Here is a 23,942-nt window from a genome sequence, read left to right as displayed (position 1 = left end):
CTTGTTGATAAAGAATCTCACAATCAAATAGGCTTACAACAGTCAATAACAACTGTTGTCCCTTACCTTAACCTTGGAAATACACGGGACACGTAGCACGAAGGCTCAGAGAAGTCCTGCACTCACAAAACCTTTCGACTTTTTGTTTCACTAGCATTTGTCAAGTTTAATTAAGCCCAGAAATGTTTCCTTCCCATACAAAGGAGATTCAGTGTTCCATGAAACGCAGGTTTAAAAATATTAGTAATGATCAACATAACTGGGAAAAGTAGATAAAACATACGGAGTTGAGTAAATTTATTCCTTATCCTAAAGAAAGATGGAAAATGCCTCTTGGTTTCAAGGAAAAGGTCATTGCTCTGGTATGTTGCAAAAGGAGCTTCAGCTTCTTTTCAGCTTCAGCAGGAGGAAGATCTTCGCAGCATTAGCTCTTGACTTACTTGAGGCCAAAACAATTGGTCATTTTACCAAACCCCAAATTCCCCAAAAAGACATATTTGACTTTCAGAGCATGTCTGAATCTGGTGTCATCTTCACTAGTATTTGCATTCTGATTTTTAATAAATACCAGATATGCTTTGCATTGAAGGTCTCATGCCACAGTGCTCGCAGATCCAAGAAAATGCCATTGATCACACCGATTAACCCCCTCATGAGGACCTTGTGCAGGTATTACTGCAGTTAACAAGAGAAGAATTAGTCTCAGCTTTGTCTGCACCCAAAGAACATCAAAGCCCTTCCAGTTTGTTCCCAACGCCTAATCCATCAGGAAGCTGTCGGAAAGATAAATTAGAGCTAAGCTGACTTTTGTTAATAATGTAACAATTTTGAAAGTGCAGCTTTAATCAAGGGGGAAATTTTACAGAATTTGACAACCTTTTCCATTCCCTCTGGTATAGACTCCATCTCCCTCTCTCTCTCTCCCTCTCCCTCTCTCTCTCTCTCTCTCTCTCTTTTTTAACTAATGCTGTTTCTTAGGTGCTGTTCAATAGAAACCAGTCTATAATGCAATGCACTCTCTTTATGTGATGTTTAGATATAAGATTGATCTCTGTGGACACCCTGGAGTTCTGAAAGTAGGATTATTGGATTTTGTGGCTTTCTCAGATGTCGAAGATCTTTAAACAGTGTCTTGCAAAGTTGCTACATCTCTCCTGTCTGTGAAACACTTATGAACTCATCAAAGAAGGTAGTCTCCATGTTAATGAGCCAGGGTGGGCTAAAGGGGTCTGGAAGCCCACTTCCTGCCACTCTTAAGTGCCAGGACCAAGTCCACTTTCATACCTTGAAAAGAAAAACAAGTTCATCCACCTCCAGATCAATAGGGCCTCAATAGGAAGGCTGCTGACACAGGACAGATTCGTAATTCAGAGTGGCAGGGAGGGACAGAAGATGTGGAAGTTTGGCAACCACATTATCTCAAGACTCCTCGAAAGGCCTTTAATAGCTTTGGGTGAATCAGCTGGGAGCAATAAAATGATAAACCTATCATGGATTGTGGCTCACATTTTTTAAAAAATGGGGTTAATAGGTCATGGTGTATTTTGAGCTTCAAAGGCACTGCCTTAGAAAGGACACTGTTGGGACCCACCCCCCACCCTTGTCTGTGTCACCATTGTGAATGCCAGCCAGTGTCAGGTGTCAGGCATGCAAGCAGACTAGATTTACTCCCTCAGACACCAGCAGAGATTCTTGAAGCATAAGCATCTAGAAAGAGGCTCCACAAGCCTGGTCACAGTCCTTCCTCTACTGCAAAACTATCAAAACGCTTTCCTCCAGATGTGCTCCAGTGGATAACACATCGATCAATCCAGGATACCCACATAAAGGAGAATCAAGAGGTTTGCTCATTTCAAGTTATTCCTCATGCAGTTCTTATTTATTTTTATTTTTTTGGAAAAAAACCTGGTGGTGCTTGTATTCACATATTTATATGCAAATAGAATATAAAATTATATCCATTATGGCACAAAAGTACAAGGCCTGATTTCCCATTCGTGTATGTGTTGCACAGGTTTATTGACCATTGTGTTGGTTCTGAGGATCCAAGAGATCTTTGAGATGGTCCAAATGGTCCTCCTCACATACTGATGCTGGGGGACTTTTTGAAAAATACTACCACAACCTGAGACCCAGGCCCCATGCTTTCTGCCTCCAACGAGTGACAGAGTTTCACAGTATTGAAACGGCCATTGGCCATATAGGATGGGGTGAGGAGAACTGAGATCAGTCCTGGTCACAGAGGTCAGTCAACCAGCAGCATGCTGGCTTTATCAAAATAGTTCACCCCCATGAGAAGGGGCACCTCTGTGGAACCTTAGGCATGCCTCTGCAGTGTGCTCTACTGAGTGGTCGCCAGGCACTCTGAAGCTACAGAAGAGGTCCCCATCACCTACCATAGGCAAACTCCAGGAAAGGGCTCCCTGATAGGATGCTTGAGCAGAGGCCAGGGAACCTCCAGATGCCCCTCTGTTCAGGCCCCTGGGCTGCCTCCCCTTCTGAGCCACCTGCCAAGTCACCAAACTGTCTCTCTCCTTACTTCCCTGACATTCTTCCATTCCCAAGGTTTCTTTTATTCTTCAGAGCAGGAAAACTTACCTTACCTTTTACACTCCCCCTCCGAAGTCTGCTTCAATGTATGCTCATGAGTCTTTCCCTTCCTTTGCAGGCTGGGATTTGAAACTTCAAAGGTTAGTACAAGATTCCTCTTTTCTCATTACATGTTGTTGGGCCATCTTTTTCTTGAGTAGTGAGCATATTGTGTCTGCGTGACTAAAAGTGGGTAGGGTCAGGGGGGAAAAGGAGACGCCCCAAATCCTTTCAATCTTTAAGATGTCTTGGCTTTCCATGAAATGGTCCATGACATCTAGGGACTGTGGCTCTCAAAGTGCTTAAAACCAGGAATAGTCTTAAGACAATGTTTCTTTAGGTGGAAAATGGAAAACTCAATCAGACCACTGAAGTTGGGGTGGATGGGATAGCATGGGAGACCTAAAGTTGGAGGGCGAGCAACATAGAGCTATAAGAGGTGGCTCTGTACTCCTACCCCCAACACAGACCAATAGACGTGGACACAGGAGCACATGGGCTTCATCCCAAAATACTATGGTTTTCTGTACTTGATTGTACTTTGTATTATTTGTACCACAATGATTGCTTTCTAAGCAAGGGGAAAGACCAACGTGAAGAAGAAGAAGAAGAAGAAGAAGAAGAAGGAGAAGGAGAAGGAGAAGGAGAAGGAGAAGGAGAAGGAGAAGGAGAAGGAGAAGAGAAGGAGAAGGAGAAGGAGAAGGAGAAGGAGAAGGAAGAAGAAGAAGAAGAAGAAGAAGAAGAAGAAGAAGAAGAAGAAGAGGAGGAGGAGGAGGAGAGAAGATTTAGGATTACAAATTCTGGAACGGAGACTCACTTATCCTTTAGGAACTGTATTTTAATCCTGAACCTCAGTTTTTTCATCTGTTAATTGGAAACAATAATTCCACTTTCCCATTGGTCTCACAGAACTGAGAATTTGACATGAGAAAACAAACACATAAATGTCTTATAAACTGTGACATATTATCCTCTCCCCAAAGTTCTATGTTGGAAGGAACTATTAAAAGAGTCACCAAATGTAAGAAGGTAGGGGAGAAGAGAGCAAATCTATGTACGTGTGAGTAGAATTGGGAGGCTCAACTCCCCAACTCCTGCATCCACCCTCACAAGAAGGCTGCTCTGAGTTAGGGGAGTGAGGAAAGGGCGGTGTCCACCCTGCAAAGCCCACCCAGAGCTTGCTTCCTAGGAGGAAATATAAAAGTAACTTTAAATCAGCTCCCTGGATGTGTTTTGGCTTCGTTTTGTTCCTAGCATATAGGACAGAATGTCGACCGCGTGAGGTATTGGGTAAGTGCTTCAATTTCCTGTGCAAGCCAAATAGCAGCACTTTCCAACTGCGGTTTACAGGAAGCCTGCAGAGGCATTAGTGAGGTTGTTAAAAATGCAGCATCCTCAGCTCCATCTCACATTGTGGGATCGGACTTTGGGTCTGCCACCCAGAAATCTGCATTTTCAGTGATTATTCACATAAAATAGAGACACACCAAATCTGAGGCCAGGGATAATGATAATCCTAATTGTTTGAATTCATTAAACTTCTCTTACCATGTCGGACACTATTCTAAGGCCTGGAGTGTATTAATGGATGCATGCCCACCACTATGTTATGAGATAAGCATTATTATTCTCTCCAATTTACACATGATAAAATGGAGCTCACAAAGGTAGGGGAGTCCCCAAAGACTGCATGTGGCCTAAGCACTAAGCTTGGGTTTGCACCACAGTCTGGGTTGTCCAAGTCACATACCCCCAGGCACACCTACACACCTACAGGCACTATAACAGGAAGTACATGGATGCACAGTGTCCCTGTCCTAGAACAGGACACATACTCTGTTATGCTGGGGCAAAACCCACAGCTCTCAGTGTGAAGCTCACTCTTGGTTCCCAGACAGCCTCTGGATACAGGCAACTTCCCTGTTTTATTCCATTATGTTTTGCTGCTTGAGATGCATTTGTGATGTTTAATTTATACCCCCTGATCATAAAGTGATTGCATCACTAAAAAGGCCGTGATGTTGATTTATGCGATAGTTGACTGTGTCTGTTAATTAGAGAAATATCATTTGGCTTCCTACAGAAGAGAAACGATAAATTATACAGGAGGAGGGAGGGGCACTCATCCCCCAAACCGAGGCTGGTTCTACCTCTTGAATCTTATTTACGATCCAACCAATTTTATTCCATTTATACCAACAACCTTTTGGGGGGGCGCAGTGGACTGTAACTTGGGCCGAGGAGGAAGGAAGGAATGGTAGAAAAAAGGAAGGTCAGAAAATAAATGTAGAAATAACCTCTCCGTGAATATGGATTCACGCAAATCTTGCACATGAAATTAACATAGACGTATAGGTCAGCTAACTCCAAATGTCATTCTCCAGACACCATCTTCCCTACCCCATCCAAAAGTAGAAAGATGCTGCACCAGGACAGGATGCTCTCTAACAAAACCTTCCTGCGATTTGCAGGAGGAAGGGAGTTGTTTTCTATAAACCATGACCCAACATTTTCTGCACAGTAGACTATGCGCCGGGTGAGGCTGCCTTTTTCTTCAACAACTGCTAGTTCATTCATGCCTGAAGGAGTATAGAAAGACAGAGATTCTTATTCATTCATTCATTCATTCATTCAATTGTTAACTCATTTAATAAACATTGACAAACATGTACCATTGCAAGACATGGGGACACACATTGGTCATCAGAAATGGTCATAATCCCAGTCTCAGTGAAGCTTATTCTCTAATGGAGAGATGACATGGATCAGGTATCAAACAGGTTCATGTGAAATTGCAAATAAACTATGTGCAATCTAGAAGAGGTATGAGGAATCATGAAAGGCTTCCATGAAGAGATAGTATTTGAATTAAATCTAATTTTTTGGCAGTCTGAGGATTGAAGTCAGGGCTTCATGCATGCTATGTGAGTTAAATCTTCAGTCTGGGTTATCTTGGCTAAGTTGGAAGGAAGAGCATTCCAGAAAGAAGAATCCATGAGTATGAAACAGGTGCCCAGAATGAGCTGGGTGCATTTGAAGGACTGAAAGGCACCCAGTGTGACTGCAGTGGATGGCAGGGGAAGCAGCTATCCTGAAAGAGGGGCTGGAGACACGGGATAGGAGTCAGACCACACCAGGTCACAGGCTATCGTGCAGAAGTAACTTCAAGAGCAGAGTGAAGTCAGTGCAAAGTGTTAAGCTCAGGTGGGGGTAGTATGATCACATTTGCATTTTGAAAAGGTCATTGATTTTGTACCTTGAAAAGACTTTTTGAAATTTCAGAGATCTAGGGTTGCAAAATTAACCCTAGGTAGGCAGCTTCTACATGGACATGGACCACAGGAATGTCATGGGCCAACCAGGGCTCTGACATCTGTTATGGGGATGAGCCCATCTTCTTTGCAGTCCCCCCATCCCTGGATTATCCATTTGTATCTATTTATACCCAGGCCAGGAAGATTTTGTGTTGCATCTGACAAATGCTGAAGGTAGAAAAGAGAGGAAGATAGATGGATGGGGGTGGGGAGACAGCAGGGCATCTGTCCCTCCCCTACTCCTAGTCCTGGATTAGAGCCCAAATTATAACAAGGGGCTAGGACTAGCAGGTGACAGAGTGAAACTTGCTCCTTCTGCTCCTTTCCTCCTTTCTGACCCTTCAAGCTAAAGCAACCTCCAATAGGTTTCCTTCTTTATTTCCACCAGGAAATGATCTGATGCACTTATTTATTTCTTTATTTGTGTCTTCCACTAGAAAAGGAGCAGATGTCTTTCTTTTATTCTTCTATGTATCTCTGTGACGTAGCCTGGTGCCTGCCACATAGTAGGTGCTCAAAATGCATTTGTGCAATGAATACAAAGTGGGTGAGTGAGTTACAGCTTTAGTAGCATTAAAAGACATTAACATGCTACAACAGTCTAAAAGAAAAAAATATATAAGGTTAGAGTTCAGAAGGTAAACAGGGAGGGGTATTTTATTCTAGAAGGGTCGGGGAAACTCTTTTTGATGGCATTTTAGGAGAGACCTGGAGGAGTCTCCTGTCAGAAGAAAGGGCAAAGTTACAAAAATGACAAAGAATTGCTAGACTTCATGAGTGAGTCATGGATGACGCCCACTTTTTCTAACCTTGAATTTGGAAGAAATGGATTGTCATTCCCTGAGGTTAAAACCCTCTGGGCTCCACCTCCCTAGTATCTACCAGGGTACCTTAAAGTAGCCTTACAAATGAGAGTTCTGCGAGAAGAAGTGAGAGAGAGAGGCTCACTGCAGGCAGGACAGTCCCTATCGGACTGGATGTTAAGAGACGCCATGGAGGGATCCACCACAGGCCCATCATGGGAGGCCTTACAAAATGTGTAAGGAGGAAATTGTGTTGAGCCAGGGTCACAGAGGAAGGAATTCCTCTTGTAACCACCTCCTGGGAAGCTCCAGCATCCCAAGGATGTGAGTACTTATGCTATTTCCTCCTACAACAGAGAAATAACTTGGTTCTTGATGACTTCTGAGACACAGAAGTACCATTCCTTTAACCTGAATCCTTCTTGAAAGTTCCTACAAGGTGGTGGGCTTGAAATAAAACATAAATGAAAGTGTTTCAGTCCATCTTGAGAACCCTCCAAGCTGGAGACAGAGGTCTCCACACCTTTGCTCTGCCCCAGACAACACTCCTGGAAGCCCCAAACCACGCAGGACTTGGACCTAGACTTTGTTGGCTGTAAGACTTGGGATGCTCAGTGGGAAGCCCGGTGCCATCTTGACTTCTCAAAGGAGGCTATTCTGCCTGAAGCCTCAGGACTCTGTTTTGATTTAATTAAAGCTCTGCTTCTGACTAAAAAAAGGGGGAAAGGGAACCCCAGAAAGGGCTTTTCAAGTACATGTGTCATCATAGCCATGTGTATCTTTATGAGCAGAACGGAAATCCAAAACTCCACATTTTCCTTTGAATTTGGCAACCATGCCTTTCAGTCTCACTTCACCAGAGAAAGCTGGTCTCAGAAAGTAGGAACTAGGCAACTCTAGAATGCCTCTGGGACATTGTACTTACTTCTACTTTTCAAACAAATGCCAATGATTTCGAACACAGAAATAGCCCTGATGGAGAGAGGACCCAACTCAGAAGCCACTGGCTTTGAAATGAATTGTGTTTCTCAAAAACTCACACTCTGAAGTCTTTACTCACCCCCAGTACCTCGGAATGTGACTGTGTTTGGAGGTAGGGTCTTCCCAGTGGTGACTGAGTTCAAATGGGACCATTATTTGGGTTCTAATCCAATATGACTGGTGCTCTTATAAAAAGAGGAGGATAGAACAGACTCATACAGAAGGACCAGCTGGAGACAGAAGTAAAGGGAGCCATCTGCAAGTCAAGGTGTTATGCCTTGCAAAAACTAAAAATGTTGTTTAAGCTGCCCAGTCTGTGGTCCCAGCAAGTCCTAGCAAACTTCCCCTTCAACCACCCACAAGACCTGGGAGTGAGGCGATATCGATTTGTTTGCTAGTTTTAGATAATATTGTCAATATTTTAGTATTTTCTTAACTCTTGTCAAGGAGTCAAAAACACTTAACTTCTAAGAACCTCTTCTTCCAAACCACTGTCCCTCCTCATTCCTCTCTTTCTTCACCTCCTTGGAATCACCGTAAAACTAGCTCTCCTATGTTTGATTCAAGACTAGAGATGCACATGATGAATATCTTTTTAAATTATACTTGTCCATATTTTTTTTTTCTGGTTCTACCTCAGAGCTCATGAAACTAGAATCTCAGAAACCCTAGATGGGGAAAGAGGCAGAACTAAGAGAAAGATCGGATGTAACTGGAGAGAGCAGAAATAAACAAGCAACCTACATATCTTTTATTTTGTTTCACACAACAAGGTCTGAATACAGTACAGTTTTATATTATGTGTATATTCTGTTATGATATCATTTATATTGTTGATGTTTACATTATTTATACTGCTCATCCTTCCAGTCCATAACTATGAATTTTTGAAGTCTTAAAATCAATGAGAATACTTTACTCAGATTCAGTGTGTAGTGCCTGGTGTTCCACATACAACAAGTACTTAATGTGTACTGTGTAATCACTTCTGAAACACATAAAATACTGTACCCTATTATACACTAAATTTGGAAGTTTTTCTCTCAACTTTTTATAGAACTCTTTGTATCAGGACATTTTATGAAACTGCAGTATATTATTTTTTTAATTAAATAAAATGGAAATTATGTTATGGTAAATTTTGTTACATTGGTTCTCAATGAGCCCACTTCCTTGTATTCTTGCCTTAGTATCTCTCCTTCCCAGGGTGAGTCCAACTTGGTCCTGAGACCAGCTTTGGTTAGTGCGAAAATAATCAGTATGATACAATCAGAAGTCTGGCAAACAAAGCAAAAATATAATGTGAGTTCCAAAGAGAATTTTCAATTTTCTTGTGACCACATTTAAAAAAAAAGCACATGAAGTTACTTTTAGTAATAGTAGACCTTATTTAACCAAAGTATTATCATTTCAAAATGTAATAAATATCTAAAAGTTTTTATTTTTCAGACTGTGTTTTCCAAAATCTGATGTGTATTTTGCAATTAAAGTACATTTCAATTCAGACTAACCACATTTCAGGTTCCTTGTAGCCACATGTGGCTGGCAGGTGCTATATCAGGAAGTACAGGTCTGGATGAATCCTCTTGGGACACTTTTTTCTTAGGATGATAGAAACGGATCCACCATGTTGTAGGAAGCCCAGCCCAGACATGCAAAGAGGACTCATGGCAGATAAGACAAGGCCAATGCTGTGCCAGCTGAGCTCCTAGCTGGCGGCCAGCTTGCTCTCTTGCCATCCATGACTCAGCCATCTTGGAAGTGAATTATCCAGCTCCATGAAGCCATCTTGGCTGATGCCCCATGAAGCAAAATGAGCTCCCCCTTTTGAGTACTGCAGAATCTTGAGCAAGTACATAGCAGGTTGCTATTTTAAGCCATGTGGTGGTATAGTAAGGGGCAGTATGGAACCCAAACAGGGCTATCATGGACACAATCTGATGAGCATTAATGATTTTCTTCTCTCCCTCGGATATTCATTCATTTTTATGTCATCTGTCCTGCCGCTCAGCTGTACTCCATAGAAGATGCAAAAATAGTAAAAGTCTCAGTGACCATCTGCTAGGACTTTATAGGCTAACTTCGAAGATGTTAGGCTGTGGTGATGGACACTAACTCAGGAGTTGCACAGAGGCTGGGTTTCAATCCTGGCTTTGACAATCATCTGCAGTGCAAGTCATTCCCACCAATCACCCCTCAGCAGCTTTATTACTATGCCTTCTCATAAATATGATGTGAGGATTAAAGGGGGGAAAGGACAGAAAAAAAAATTTAAGATGTTTAAACATAATAGAATATATCCCAGTCTTTTCTCCATTGTTGTATGTTCTGGAATTCAGAAAACAATGTCACATAAAAAAGGAAAGCAAACAAATGAAGGGAGATTGCCATAGTACATGAAAGAAGAAAAATACAATTTTGACTGTACCTAAGGATTCCTGCTGGGTAAATGATGGAGTCACCTGTAATGATGATGAGGATGAGGTGGAGCGGGTTAAAGAGGCACAATTTCTCTGAGCACCTACTCTGTTCTAAGGAACACGCAAACAGGGAGTCTATCTCCATTTTCATTACAACTCAAACAATATAATACCCTTACAAAGCAGGCACAATTAGGTCAGGTTTCTTGACAGAGATTGACAAGCAGAGTCCATCAGAAGAGAACAGAATAGGAAAGGATAATAAAAAAGAGGAATCCACTGAGCATGTGAGTGGAAAAAGATACGGGCAAAGGAAAAGATGGAGACAGGAGTCAGGGGAAGAGACTTGCATAATATCTTGAGATGGAGGAAGAAGAGGAGCAGGAGGAGTAGGGAGAAAGGGAGAGGACACAGAAAAGGGGGAAAGAAAGTGAAGGTAGAGGAGACATCATTAAAGCAGTACTGGTGGACCTGCCACCAGCAGGTCCCATGCCTTGAACTTTCACCCCGAAGTAGCTGAGGATCACTGTGAGCACCTGGCCTCACTTCCATGAGACTGTGAATGAATACGGTGCTGTGAACACAGACAGGAAGGAGCCAGAAGGCAAAGGGCGGAGTCAGTAGACCTGAAGCTGAACAGTTGTGAGGACAAAGAGGAAGAAGAAAAGCACCTGCTGGCAAGGTCCCATGGCGGTCCTCTCTTCTCCAGTCACTGGTTACAAAGAGAAAGGCATGCTCCTGCCCACAATGGTCAGGCCAGAAGAGGCATCCTAAACAGCAAGACTGGCACCCAATGGCCATATCCTGGGCTGACAGAATTCCACAGTTCCCAGACTTTGTACTTGCCTCAGTATTCCTGTTATTTAAGACACACTTAAACACACACACACACAATACCACACAAACACACACACACATGCGTTAATGTATTCTTTCATTCATTTGTTCATTTATCCAATACTTTATAAACACTCAGGAAAAGTCAAAGGCCTCTATAGTCTTAAGGAAGTAGCAAAAATAATTCATGCCCTCTTCAGGAAGCTCCAGATAGTGATCTCAAAATTGTAAAATGCATAAAAAACACCTTTCAAGAAAGAAAATGGTAATTGTTAATGCGATGTTAAGAGAAGTTTGACTAAAAACCAAGAGACCCTCGGTGTTAGTCTGAAAAGGTTATGTGATTGGTGGAAAGTCAGAAGATTAACCTCCGACCTCTGTCTTTTCATTTACTCTGCAAGTATCTCCACCTCTAAGGCATATCAAAAAACCAGCCTTCCTACACAGTCAGTGTCTGTCCCCTTGCTCTCTGCTGCCCACTGGATTGTGTCATCTCTTTCTAACCCTCCGTCTACACTGGCTGGAAGCCTTCAACTAAGAAGACATGTGCACATGGATGCTTTCTGCTTGAGAAGAGTGAAGACAGTATATGATGTGAAATGTAAACAGAGTGTGTTTTGTGCCAGGACCGGGAGGAGTCCCTTACCATAAAGCCCAAGGGCTAGTAAATCAATATGGCGCCCCACCTCACCTCGGTTCTGCACTCTAGAACCAACTGAACCAGGAACAAACTAAGCTCCTTGTTGAAAAAGAAAACAAAACAAAACACACAACAACCTTTCTTCCTTCAAACAGCCTTCCTAGAAGTTGCCGTGAGAGCCTTCATGAAAGGACTGGCCATCAGCGTCCCACCTCCCTCTCCCTAAGCTTTCATAAACACTTACATTTCATAAAAGTTACAGTTTTACACATGATTTCTAAGCTGCCAAAAAATGTACAGTGTGCACAGCCCCGCCTGTTCCAACATGTTTTATAAACATAACAAGCTGTAGCAGCCACCCCAGATGTTTTCACAACTTATTTTTTTTTCATAATTTAAAATCTGTCTGACCTGATGTTTTTTGCTCCGTGTGCATTTCAACTGTAAAAAAAGGAAACTGAAATATTATTCATGTGGTGTTATGCTGTTACACCTAATTTCTTCTCAAGTTCACACTAAACTGAAATGTCTCTAGGAACCTTAAAAAAGGCAACAGCCGAGAAAGTGAGGAAATATGTCAAGGACTTGTAAATAAACAGCTGGCTCCCAACATATGGATTTTCTTCTATATTTTTCAGGTGCCACAATCTCCCATCCGTATCTGCCAGCCCTGCAGCATGCGGCATAATTCAACTGTAATTGATAATGTAAGGGCAGATGGAGAGGACTGTCAGCTCCTCCCTTGAGTCTCTGGGGACTCTGCAGAAATCAAAGCAGATGGCCCAATTGCATCTGCTTTATGTGTTGCTGCAAGCTCCTCTGTCTGCAGGATAATGGATCATTACGGCCTGCTGTGTACAAACACCAATATGCTTTTAAATCTGGTTCTCAAGCTTATGAAAAAGCACTATATTTCATATTAATTTGTGAGGCTGCACTTAACAAGGTCCACTGTTGTTAATTTATGATTTGGAAGGGCGGGAGGGAGAAGTTCCCATGGAGCACTCTCTACTGTCCCCTCCCCTCCCCTCCCCTCCCCCAGTCTGGCTCTCTAGCTCTCTCGGAACCCTCCCCCAGCCCTGCCACCCATTCAGCCAGCAGTGGACAGCAGAATAGGACAGTCTCCAGATCTGCTGCTCTGATATTGGTTGGGTGGATTGGATTCCAGTAGTTAGAGGTTTGCTAAACACGCTATTGTAGAGTCGGTACGTTTTTCATCCACCATTGAAGACATGGAGAAAGCAGAGGAGCAAAATCTCAGCACAATTCCTTCCAAATTCTCCCTTGCCTCTACCCTCCTAGATCTTCAGTAAGAAAAATGAAGGCAAGAGCGAATTGAGAGCTCTGTGCCAAGTCTGCTCTACCACTATTTCCTAGGAAGAAGGGTTCCTGGAAATTCAGACAGGTTTTCAACGGCACACTTGCAATCTACTTGGAAGAGACTGTCTCATTTCTTAATTGGCAAATATTTCAGAGTCGACTAAGTACCAGAGACTATGCTGGGTACAAAGGAGTCAAAGAGGAATACAAATGATCCTTCTGTCTGGCAGCTTGTGGCTGTAGATACCACAATGGGGAAGTTTCTAGAGAATGTGAGAGCCCTGGCTGAGCTGGTCACAGACCATCATAGGAACATAGAAGCACGGCCAATAAATTCTGCTCAGGGACCTAGAGGCTGCAGCCTAAGGAATAAGGAGAACTTTGTCCAGGTGACAAAAATATGTAGGAGGATTTGGTGCCTTGAACCTAGGGATACTTAACCACTGAGTCACAGCCTGGAAACCTTTTTTCCTCTTTCTTATTTTGAGACAGGGTGTCACTGCATTACTTAGGACCTCACTAAGTGGCTGAATCTGGCTTTGAACTTGGGACTCCTGCCTCAGCCTCCAGAGCCACTGGGATTACAGGCATGTGCCATCAATGCCTGGCTCCTTCTTATAGATTTTAATATTGTGAGATGGAGAATTTTGAGGAATCTTGAGCAGAAAGTAAAAGAATTGCCTTCTTCCATTATTGGCCAGGTCTATCTTGTTCTCCTTCACTCCATCCCAAGGGAGTCTTCAAGCCAGCTGCACCTGCTTATTTTTTTTCTGAAATAAAGGAACAGAAAAGAGTACAGAGTACATTCCTGGACCTAAGACCTCGTCCCTGCCTTCCTCAGAAGACTCCAGAAACTCAGTTTGCTTTCATGTTTTCTTTGACCTTCAAAACTTAAAACAATAATATGAATAACAGCAACAACTGAAGAAATGTATGAGTTGGGAAATGTGGGTGGGGGTGTAGCTCAGTGGTCAAGTGTGCACTTAGCATGTTTAATGCTCTGGGTTCCATGCCCAGCACCACAAAAAAAAAAAAAAAAAAAAAAAAAAAAAATATGTAGGGAGATGTTCCCCATAAAGTCAGATTCCTGGCATCTCCTAAACTTCAGAAGACATGACAAGCCAGAGATGCATCCTCACATGGCCAGTTACCAGCAAGGCCCTCCCCTCTCAGCATGGCTGCTGCCCGAGTGGACATCATCTGAAACCATCAGTTAGGGGAGCTTGCCACCACAGAGCAAATGACTCTCACTCTCACCTGCTTCTGTGTGAAATTACAAGTCCCTGAAGCACCAGGCACCTTCAACATCATAGAGCAAAAACTTTATCATGAAACTTCAGATGGTAAATAATACAAATGTTTTTCCTCTCACCAATAAAGAACAACAAAAAGGCAACAAAACCACATACAGCAGCCCCTAAGTTGTTCTTTCTTACTAATGTGAATCCATCACATAGTTATCATAAATGGGACACAGTGGTCACGTTCATGTACATTTCCTCATTCGCTTTTTTTTTTTTTTTTTCTTTTGGTGGAAGCATATAATAGGTTTTTCACGAAGTAAGCCTGAGCTGTGATTCTATTCAATTTTCCAGAGCCAGGAGGCTATGCTAAGTCTCCTGGAATCATATCCTTAGAAAAAGACGTGAAAGAAGCAATCTCCTCGGTGGAGCTGGACATCGGCAGGAGCTACGAGGTTTAATAGTTAAGATTCCAAGACTTCTTCTCTAAACCCTTTTTCAAAGATTTCAAATATATTTTCCTTCTTAAAAACTTTCCTTTGAAATAGACAAATGTACAATTGCTCTTGTCAATGTTGGCACTAACTCGTTCCCCCTCCCATATGACAATGACTGGTTTGGGATGAATGTCTTCATCTTACTTTCTACCTCTATGCATGAAGGGACAGAGCCATAGGCTGCTCAACAGGCCTGTGTTATGCACAGGCTTTCTATTGACTTCTTTGGGTCTCAGAATTTATTCATTTACTCAACTCAAATGTATTAAATGTCCACAATGAGCCAGATTCCTTCCAGGTCACCTATTTTTATTTTAATAATGAATTTAATTTTTCTGGTTTTAATACATATTCACTGATAGACAGAAGTATTTACTCCCCCCTTTACCCCCACTCTAACTTTGCAATATCAAAAACCATACATATATCCACCTCCAGCAGTGGGAAAGAGGCCAGGGGGCTTGGTAGGACCCCCCAGAAGCATATCCTGAAAGTAGATTTGGGAACCTCTTGGTGGTTTTCTTCTCATAGAATCATAAGAAGAAAATTAACTGATAATACCACCACTGCATTACAAGGATTAGTTTGCTTGCTTGACTTTTCCATAGACTCTTTAAAACCCAGGTGGCGACATGTAAGGACGTGGTTGTGTGAGTCAGTTTTTCACCACTCTGACAAAATACCTGAGAAAAACAACTTAAAGAAGGAAAAATTTGGACTAGAGATATAGCTCAGTGGGTAGAGTGCTTGCCTTGCATGCACAAGACCCTGGGTTCAATCCCCAGCACCACAAAAAAAAAAAAAAAAAAAAAAAGAAGGAAAAATTTATTTTGGCTCATGGTTTCAGAGGTGTCAGTTCATGTCAGATAGAGCCCAGTAGAGCCCAGGTAGAAACATCATCATGGAAGACAAGACAGAGGAAAGCTGTAAACTTATGGCAGCCAAGGAAGGGGAGGGGGAGAGAGAGAGAGAGAGAGAGAGAGAGAGAGAGAGAGAGAGAGAGAAGGGGCCAGGAATAGGATACAGTGCCCAAGTGCCCAAAGTCAAGCCTCTAAAGACCCCTTCTCTGCAACTGAGTCCCACCTCCAACAGCTTCCACTTCGGCTGAGTCCAGCAATGGATTAGCCCATGGTTGAGGTCAGAGACCTCATGATCCAATTACTTCCCACAGGCCTCACCTCTGAACATTGCTGCACTGGGGACAAGTCTATGGGGGACACATCATATCCAAACCATAACAATGATCTTTGGGTTCAGATGAACCTCAGTTGGAATCTGGGGTCTGTCCTTAACTGCTGCATGATCTTGGGTGGCTTACTCAATCTTTCTGGATTTTCACTTATTTCTTGAATAAAATAAAACAAATAATTACATAGTAAAATTATCAATGAAGAAATAAAATGAGGCTAAAAGCACATTTGTCACAATGCCCGACAAAGTAGATGGCATTTGAGACAAAGTCTCATTTGTCTCTCGACCCTCACGGGCATGGTGCTCAGAGACTATGTCTTGAACTGAAAGGATTCTTTCCCCACCTAACCCACCATTTGGTCTGGCTTCCTTTCAACTGGAATTTTAAGTCAGTGCTTATTCTTATATTCCCTTAGTGCCTCTAATGTCCCTCCCCAAACATTAGAGGGCCAATTTTTCCTCCTGAAACATGTGGATTTTCAAGCCAGAAAATCTAAACATAAGCGCAAGAGATCTGGAGCCTCACAGTTGGTGTCTCAGTTTGCAATTTTAGGGTAGCACCTCTCTGTGAGACAAAGACAAACCCTAAATTACAGTGTCATTTGACAAATGTGGGATGGTTTCCAGTCGCCTTAGCCAGAGATTTCCCAGGGTTGAGGCTGAAGCTAGAGGCCCCTATGCTGAGTTGGTTATTGAGCATCCTTGGTAAGGAGTAAGTTTGGAGCCTCAGTCGATGCTACTCAAATAACTCCGAATGCTTGGTGAAAGTTCCAATATGTTCACTAAGCGCTTTCGAGGACCTTGAGATTTCAACAGCGTCTTTCAGAAAGAATATAAACACAGCTGAGGAGTGTCTCAGTTTCCAAATTGTCCCTCACTTTCCCTACCTTCTCATGTAATGGCACTGTCCAACCCACCAGGAATGGGTTTGTTTATTTGTTTTTTTATTTTTTTTTTAGTTGTAGATGGACGCAATAACTTTTATTTTATTTACTTATTTTTATGTGGTGATAAGAATCGAACTCAGTGACTCACACATGCTAGGCAAGTGCTCTCCCTCTGAGTTGCAACCCCAGCCCAGGAATGTTTTGAAGTTAAAGTGGAACCTAAAAAGACAGCTCTGAAACCCCACATGCATGCCATATCTCCATTATTATCTGTGGGCAACAGGGTAGTGTATCAAAGTACACAGACTCTGGGGTTGGATAAAATTAGGTTTGAAGCAATTTGTGAGGGCAGATAGTAACTACTTTATAGGGGAGATATTGATAAAATGATCACATTGTGCTTGACAAATAAGACATATGTGGTGATTAATAACAATAATAATGGCATAGTAGTTGAATAGTAATAACAATTAACATATTTGACCATTTTTCATGTTTCAGGTAGGACATCAAATACTTTGCATGCTCTATTGCATTTATTGCCCATCATTACCCAAAGACTGGTGCTATCATTTATCCCCATTTACAGATTAAGAAAAGAAGAAACAGAAAGATGAAATCCTTTGCCCAATTCAAATTGGATGGACTGATCACAATCCTGAACTCAGAAGCAAAATGCAACAGTGAGAGCCAACATTTACCATTTTCATTGTTAGAACTGGACCGTAGTTTCCACGTCCCGTAGTTTCCACGTCCCGTAGTTTCCACGTCCCGTAGTCCAGTTCCTGGGTTCTGCACACATTCCCTTCGCAACAATCATTTTGCAATAATCTATTTTGGAGCCAAATCATACAAATTGTGCTTGGATGATTCTGTTCTTGGGAACCTCACTACTTAAGAATGCCCAAATTGCAGTAAAACTCTATAACTCTCCTGTTCCTCAAATGACTGTAGAGGTTTTGTGCCCCTGGTAAGGATGTCCTGGGATAAAGAAGCTTCAGCAAAGCAGCTACCAGGCCTGCTGGTGGGGCGTGCAATTGTTCTTAAACCTCAGAGGTGCTTCCCTCTGTGTCCAGAACCTTCTTTATCTGCTCTAGGCTCAGACTCAGTTTCCCCCTTGCAAACCTAAGAAATACAAATAACTCAGCACCTTGATTACAAAGCCCTCCTTACCAAAGAAAATTTCAGCCTGCATTCTGGAGCTGACACAACCCTAGAAGAACTGAAGGGTAACCACCATGAGGATAGGGACCCATCCTCGGGCTCAGTATAATACGTAAGAAGACTCCATAAAAATTCCTGAAGGAATACGTGGATGGGTGGAGAACTGATCACCCATCCATTACCATTAACCAGTCCTTTGGCCTAATAAATTTAATGTTTAGTTGATTTGATCTTTGAAAACAGCTTCATAATGAAGTTATATAGGGTATATGCCTAAAAAGTATTTTAAACTAAATATGAAATTGCATCTGAAATTTGCCATAAGACTGGCATCAGTGTGGACTTTTGGGGATTAGGCCCCTTTGTAACACACCATGCCTATATGTCCTGGCAAAGATGTTATGTGCACAGGAGCTTCTGAAATATTCTCTTCAAATAAAACAAAAAGGCAAGTTCATGTCTCAGTTTTCTCCTTTTGAAACTCAGATCAGCTGTTATCATCTCCCCTCTCAGCTCCTACTTTTCTCATGTTATAGATTTATCTGCTTATTGTCTATCTTTGCTGCCTCCATGTAAATTCCACGAGACTAGGGACTTGGTGGCTTTGTCTAGCACCCTACCCACAAGGGTTAATGGTATCACAGAATGGGTGCTTAATAAACACTGCTTGTTTTTCTCCTATAAGAAGTTCCTTATAGGTAGGTGCAATTACAGATTTGAGTCCAGCAAGATGCTGGGAAATGTAGCCACCAAGAGATGAAATGATGGTCACACAGCCAACAAGGAGGAACCCAAACCTTCAGAGATTCTGGCCTCCTAATGCTGGCAGCTTTCCTCCAATATTGTCACACAAAGTCACCATAACTCAGACTCAAGAGCCAGCCCCCTCTCCCCAGCAGGCACCAAGCCAGGCGGGTGCTAATCCTAGCCAGAAACACGGGCTCCCTCTTTTCCCTTACTGCTTGATTCACCATTGAGGTATGAAAAACCTAGACTTTCTTTTTTTTTAAATCCTAACATAGAAAAGCATTGTACCTTCTTTATTAAGATCTGGAGCATCTGCACACTTTTAATAAGTACAATGTTACAATACCAGGATATGGTGCATCAAAGCATCCGGTCTTCCTGGAGAAGAATGTTTTCTATTCCTAACTTGGTTTCATTCTCATGGATGTCAAACTCAATGGAAATTAGTAAGGCTTTCTTTTTTTTTTTTTTTTTTTTTTTCCTTTCAGATGAACAGGTATCTAAGGAGTGATTCTAATAGACAAAAAACTTTAATTTTTTTTTTTTTTTTTTTTTAGTCAACAGTCATTTCCTTAATGGGAACCAATTCAGTTCTTCCTGAATAGGTCAGAGTACTACTTGAAGACTTATGAGATCAGAAAAAACTCAGAAATACTCCTGACCGAAACAAAAATTCTGGATTAATGGGCCACTTCCATCCTACCTTCAAGCTTCCTCAACCTGCAGCCTCCAAAGAAGGAGCAGTGCCGGAGCTTAGGGGAGCTGGGAAGTCCACCTAAGAGGACTGATCTCTGATTGACTGTCACCAGGGACAGCACTAGAAGGCTGGACTTGGGTTACCCAACACTTTGGAAGATGTTAAATCAACAGGGGCCCCAAAACTTTCATGACACTTAAGTTGAACACAGTTGCACATGCGTGGTGACGTGGTCTCTGCTCAACATTCCCATTTGAACATCTTTTTCTTCAATTCATAGGTAGGTGATCTTAGGTATGGACAGGTAACTGGGCTTGCCCAGGTTTGAAGGGGAAGGACCAGGATGCAAGTTGGGGCTTTGTGTGACCTGCTGAAAGCATGGACTCTGGAATCAGACTGTGGCCTTTATGTCTAGGGTTCCCCACTAAGCTGTGTGACCTTAGACCAGTCACTGATACTTAATTTCTTTGTTGGTGAAATGGGAATAGTAATAATCACCTAGCTCAAATAAAATGATGTGTATAAAGGGCTCAGTCCAGTATCTGAAACACAAGAAGCAAGGGAATGTTGCCCCTCACTGTTGTTATTGCTAGTGCTATTTCCCCAAAGTAATTGGTCCTGAGTGGATGTGATTGTAGACTTAATGATCTCCATGAAGCCTTACGAGATGGTCACTCCGAAGGTCCACTGCTATTCTTCTTTACCTATGCATGATAGGACAAGAGTACAGTTTCGCTTTGCTGGTTTCACCACTTTGGCTGCATGACAACTTTATAGGTGAGTGCCCCTTTTTAATAAGGTTTATGTGATAGTTGAAAAACTTAATCCTCTGCACCTTCAAACAGAATTCCTTTTCAGAGAATTCCCTTTATAGAAAAGCAAAAACAATTCAGGGCTCTTAGAGAGAAATGGAATCAAGCATGCATTTAACATACAAGTTCAATTACATGTTGCTCTCTTTATATAATTCTGAAAAAGCATTTGATTACATTTTGCATGTTGCTCTGTTACATATATCCTGTACACAAGTTACAGTGACACATTTGTATTATGCAGTTGTATCCGTAACTCCTTGATTTCTATGCATTCTTCTCAGTTAATTTACGACAGTTCCAAGGGCAATTTGGACCATTCACAATTCCCATCAGTCTTTAAACTTAACCTGCAGTTAAGGTGCAGCATTGCTCTGTGGTAGTGTTTGAAATGCCTCTGTTTAGGAGATCAAAACCATTGTCTCTGAATTCTAGCCCAAGCCAAAACGATGTAGAGAGAGCTGAAGATTAGTCATCTTATGAAAGATGGGACAATTAAGGCCTGGAGAGAAGTCCTCCTCACCTCCATTCATGATGATACAGTGAGTTAGAAAAACCCAGAGAAAGTGCAGGTGAGTCCCCAGCAGGAAGCAGCCAGGGGGCTCGGAGGCTAAACAAATGAGATGCATGGGCTGCTCATTTTCTAATGTAAATTCTAGAAGGGAGCCAGGGAAGAAGGGGAGCAGAGAACAAATTGGATGTAATCAGAATCAGATTCAAGATAAACTGTCAATGGTTAATAGGGTCAGCCACCCAAGCAGCAGCCAGACCTGGAATTTTCCACTTTCACTCTTTGCACGACATTCGCCAGAGACCACATGCGTGTTAGTCCACAGTACAAATAACCAAGGGGGCCCAAGAAGGCAGGAGAAGTAGCAGGAGTCACCTTCTACTCTGTAAGTGGGAAGCCCTCAGATGGAGTACCCCAAGGCAAGGATGGGACTCTGTCAAGAGAAGATGGAATTAAGAGCAGTAAATAATAATGCCTGCCCCCATCAGCATCGCTAACAAGCAGTGAGGGTTACTGGCTGGCTTTAAGCAGGTGACCTCATTGAACATTTACAATTGCCTTTCAAGTAAATATGGAACTTCTTTTCATTTTGCAAATGACAAAAACCAAGAATCCGAGGAACCACCCTACTGACATGAAATCTCCCCGCTACAAGGAGACAAAACTGGACTTGGGGTTCATGAGCTCCAAAGTATCGCATGCCATACATCATAGCCATATGCTTGTAGAAGGTTTTAAAAATAATTCTAAATTTAATTTGATTTGATTTATTTCACATATGCCTCATGGGCTGCAAATCACTTAAGGACATTAGCATTCCTATTTCAAAGATAGAAAAAATAAAATAAAAATAATGGTGGGCTAGAATGCTGCCAAAGAAACAAGCCAAAGAACCAAGAGGCACAAGGGCCTAACTCTAAGGGCCATGCCCTTCTCCTCTGAAGAACATACCCACCAGTACCTGTCTAGACAGGCAGGAAAGAAAGGGTCAGCATGCAAAGGCACCATGGTCTAGGTTTACTAAGGTTCAAGACCATCTGATATGAACTGACTTCAGCCCTGGGCTGAGGAAAAGACAGGGAGGAAGCAGAGGAAGAGATGATGGGGACAGGCTCCTGGATCCAGATTCTCTGCTCAGGCCAGGGGCTGACAGACACCCTCCAGCCACCAACTCCTTCCTGCATGGATGACCACAGGACAGTTCTTTCTCACATTCTCTGCTTTCATCTCCCCACACACCAAAAGTAAAAAAAAAAAAAAAAAAAAAAAAAAAAAGCCACCTTGCATGGCCATATTGTGTTTTTCTGTAGAAGTGAAGAAATTCTATTTGAATACAGTCAGGGCTGCAAAAACTCCTTTTTAAGTTTCATTGACTATCAGGATGTTCCAGCACTTGAGTCTCAGTAGAATCCTTGAAGGGGGAAATCTTCATTAAAGAGGCTACAGAATGCACACAGATCAAGAGTGAGGGAAAAGTGCATGGAGAAGAAAAACAACAGAAAAAGACATTTCTTTTGAATAATAAGACTCCCAATTTAAAATTAGACTTGTACAATAACAGTCCTAATTCCTGGAAACCTAGGTGGGGGAACTAAATACATAACATAACAAGAAGAATTTATTTGTACAGCCCCTGAGAATGTAATATGTCTTTTGGCACTTCACACATCCTTGGTGGGTATTTCTGCTGAGTGGAGGCGGCTGTTAAGCACCTTTTCATGGAAAAAAAAAATACCTCCATCTCGAGTCAGAGGTTAAGTTATTCTCTGGCCAAAAGAAGCAATCCATCATGTTTCCTTATGGGGCAGGTCTCACAATGAATAGCATTTGGCAGAGATGGATAACTTCATATGACTCCATTCGGCAGTACCGTAAATGTATCTGTCATCTCCAGAACCGGTTGAGGTGGTCAGATGCCACTTGAGATCCTGAGCAAAATTCTGGCTGCTTCAGGGGAGGAGGGTGGCTGCTGAATTCACACCTGAATAACAACCACAACATGAGTCACTGCTGTGCATTTATTTAAGCATCCTCTATGTGTTGGACTGCTGCTTAGAAATCTTGGCTTGTCGCTCTTACAAAACTCTGTAACTCTGGTTGGTTAACAGTTCTTTTTCAGTTTTCTGATCAAACTGGGGATAATAATAAAAATATCTGTCTCATAAACTCTTGAGACAGTGACAGGTTCTATAGTTAATGTTTAGTAAGGGTTAGCATCTCAACCAGGCTGAGGACAATAATGTGGGGCAGGGTCAGCCTTAAGGGACTCTCACTTTCGAGGTGGGCATGAAAGCTCTTGGAAATCTTGTACCCCAGGCAACTTATTGTCATGCTAGTCCCTGTCCTGAGCTTAGCTTCATAGGTACAAAAACAGAAGATCAGAGAAGTGAAGGAACTTGCTAGAATCTACCCAGTACTTGGATCCACAACTTTGTGTCCTGTGACCCGAGGTTGTTCCTGCACATCACACTCCCTGAAAAGTGAGGTCTCAGGGAATAAATAATCAACTTCCAAATTCATGGTCCTTATTGTTAGCATTGTGATCAAACAACCAATCAGATCAGATGAAAATGACACCTGAATTGATGGCTTATTTGCTGGGACAAGCAGAACAGAAAACCACACCCCATCATTAAGAAACTTCTGCTGAATGTACTGCCAAGACCCAGTTTAGGTGCTCAAGAATGCAAAACGGCTTACCCTTGAAAAGGGACTGGTGTAATAAGAACTGCATTCCACCAGCCAAAGGCAAAAAAGAAAAAGAAGAGATACATGATTCTTTAGCAAAACCTTCCTTATCAGCTCTGTTGGGGGAAGGAAAAAAACAAGGCAAATAAATGACAAAAACAGAGGAGCCATCAATCACGCAGTTGTCGGTCTGCCAGCCAGGGCTGCAGGCAGGCAACTCACAGGCGACCCCTTTGGCTCTGAGAGGCTAGACCGAGCCCAGCTGCAGCAGGAAGAGGTGTGGGCCTGACTGGAAACCAGAACCCCAGCTCCTCCTTGCAACTCTGCCACTTGATTTCTCTGCGACTTTGGTCAAGTGCCTAAACACCTCTGAGTTTCCCAGTCTCTAAGACAAACCATTTTACAGATTGTGTTGGAATTCCTTTCCAGTTCTAAATTCTCTAATCCCCGCAAGAGCGGAATTACTTGAGCACAGAGAATGTTCTGAAATTGAATACTCTTCTCACTTCATCCCTCTATCATCTGGAAAACTTTCTACAGCCTTGTTAGTTGGTGTCTTACTGTTGTTATTGTGTGTGTGTGTGTGTGATTGATCACTAAAAA

Source organism: Sciurus carolinensis, chromosome 16, assembly GCF_902686445.1.
Source record: "Sciurus carolinensis chromosome 16, mSciCar1.2, whole genome shotgun sequence".
Classification (NCBI taxonomy): Eukaryota; Metazoa; Chordata; class Mammalia; order Rodentia; family Sciuridae; genus Sciurus; species Sciurus carolinensis.
The sequence above is the reverse complement of the archived record's forward strand: the minus strand, read 5'-3'. Positions refer to the sequence as shown.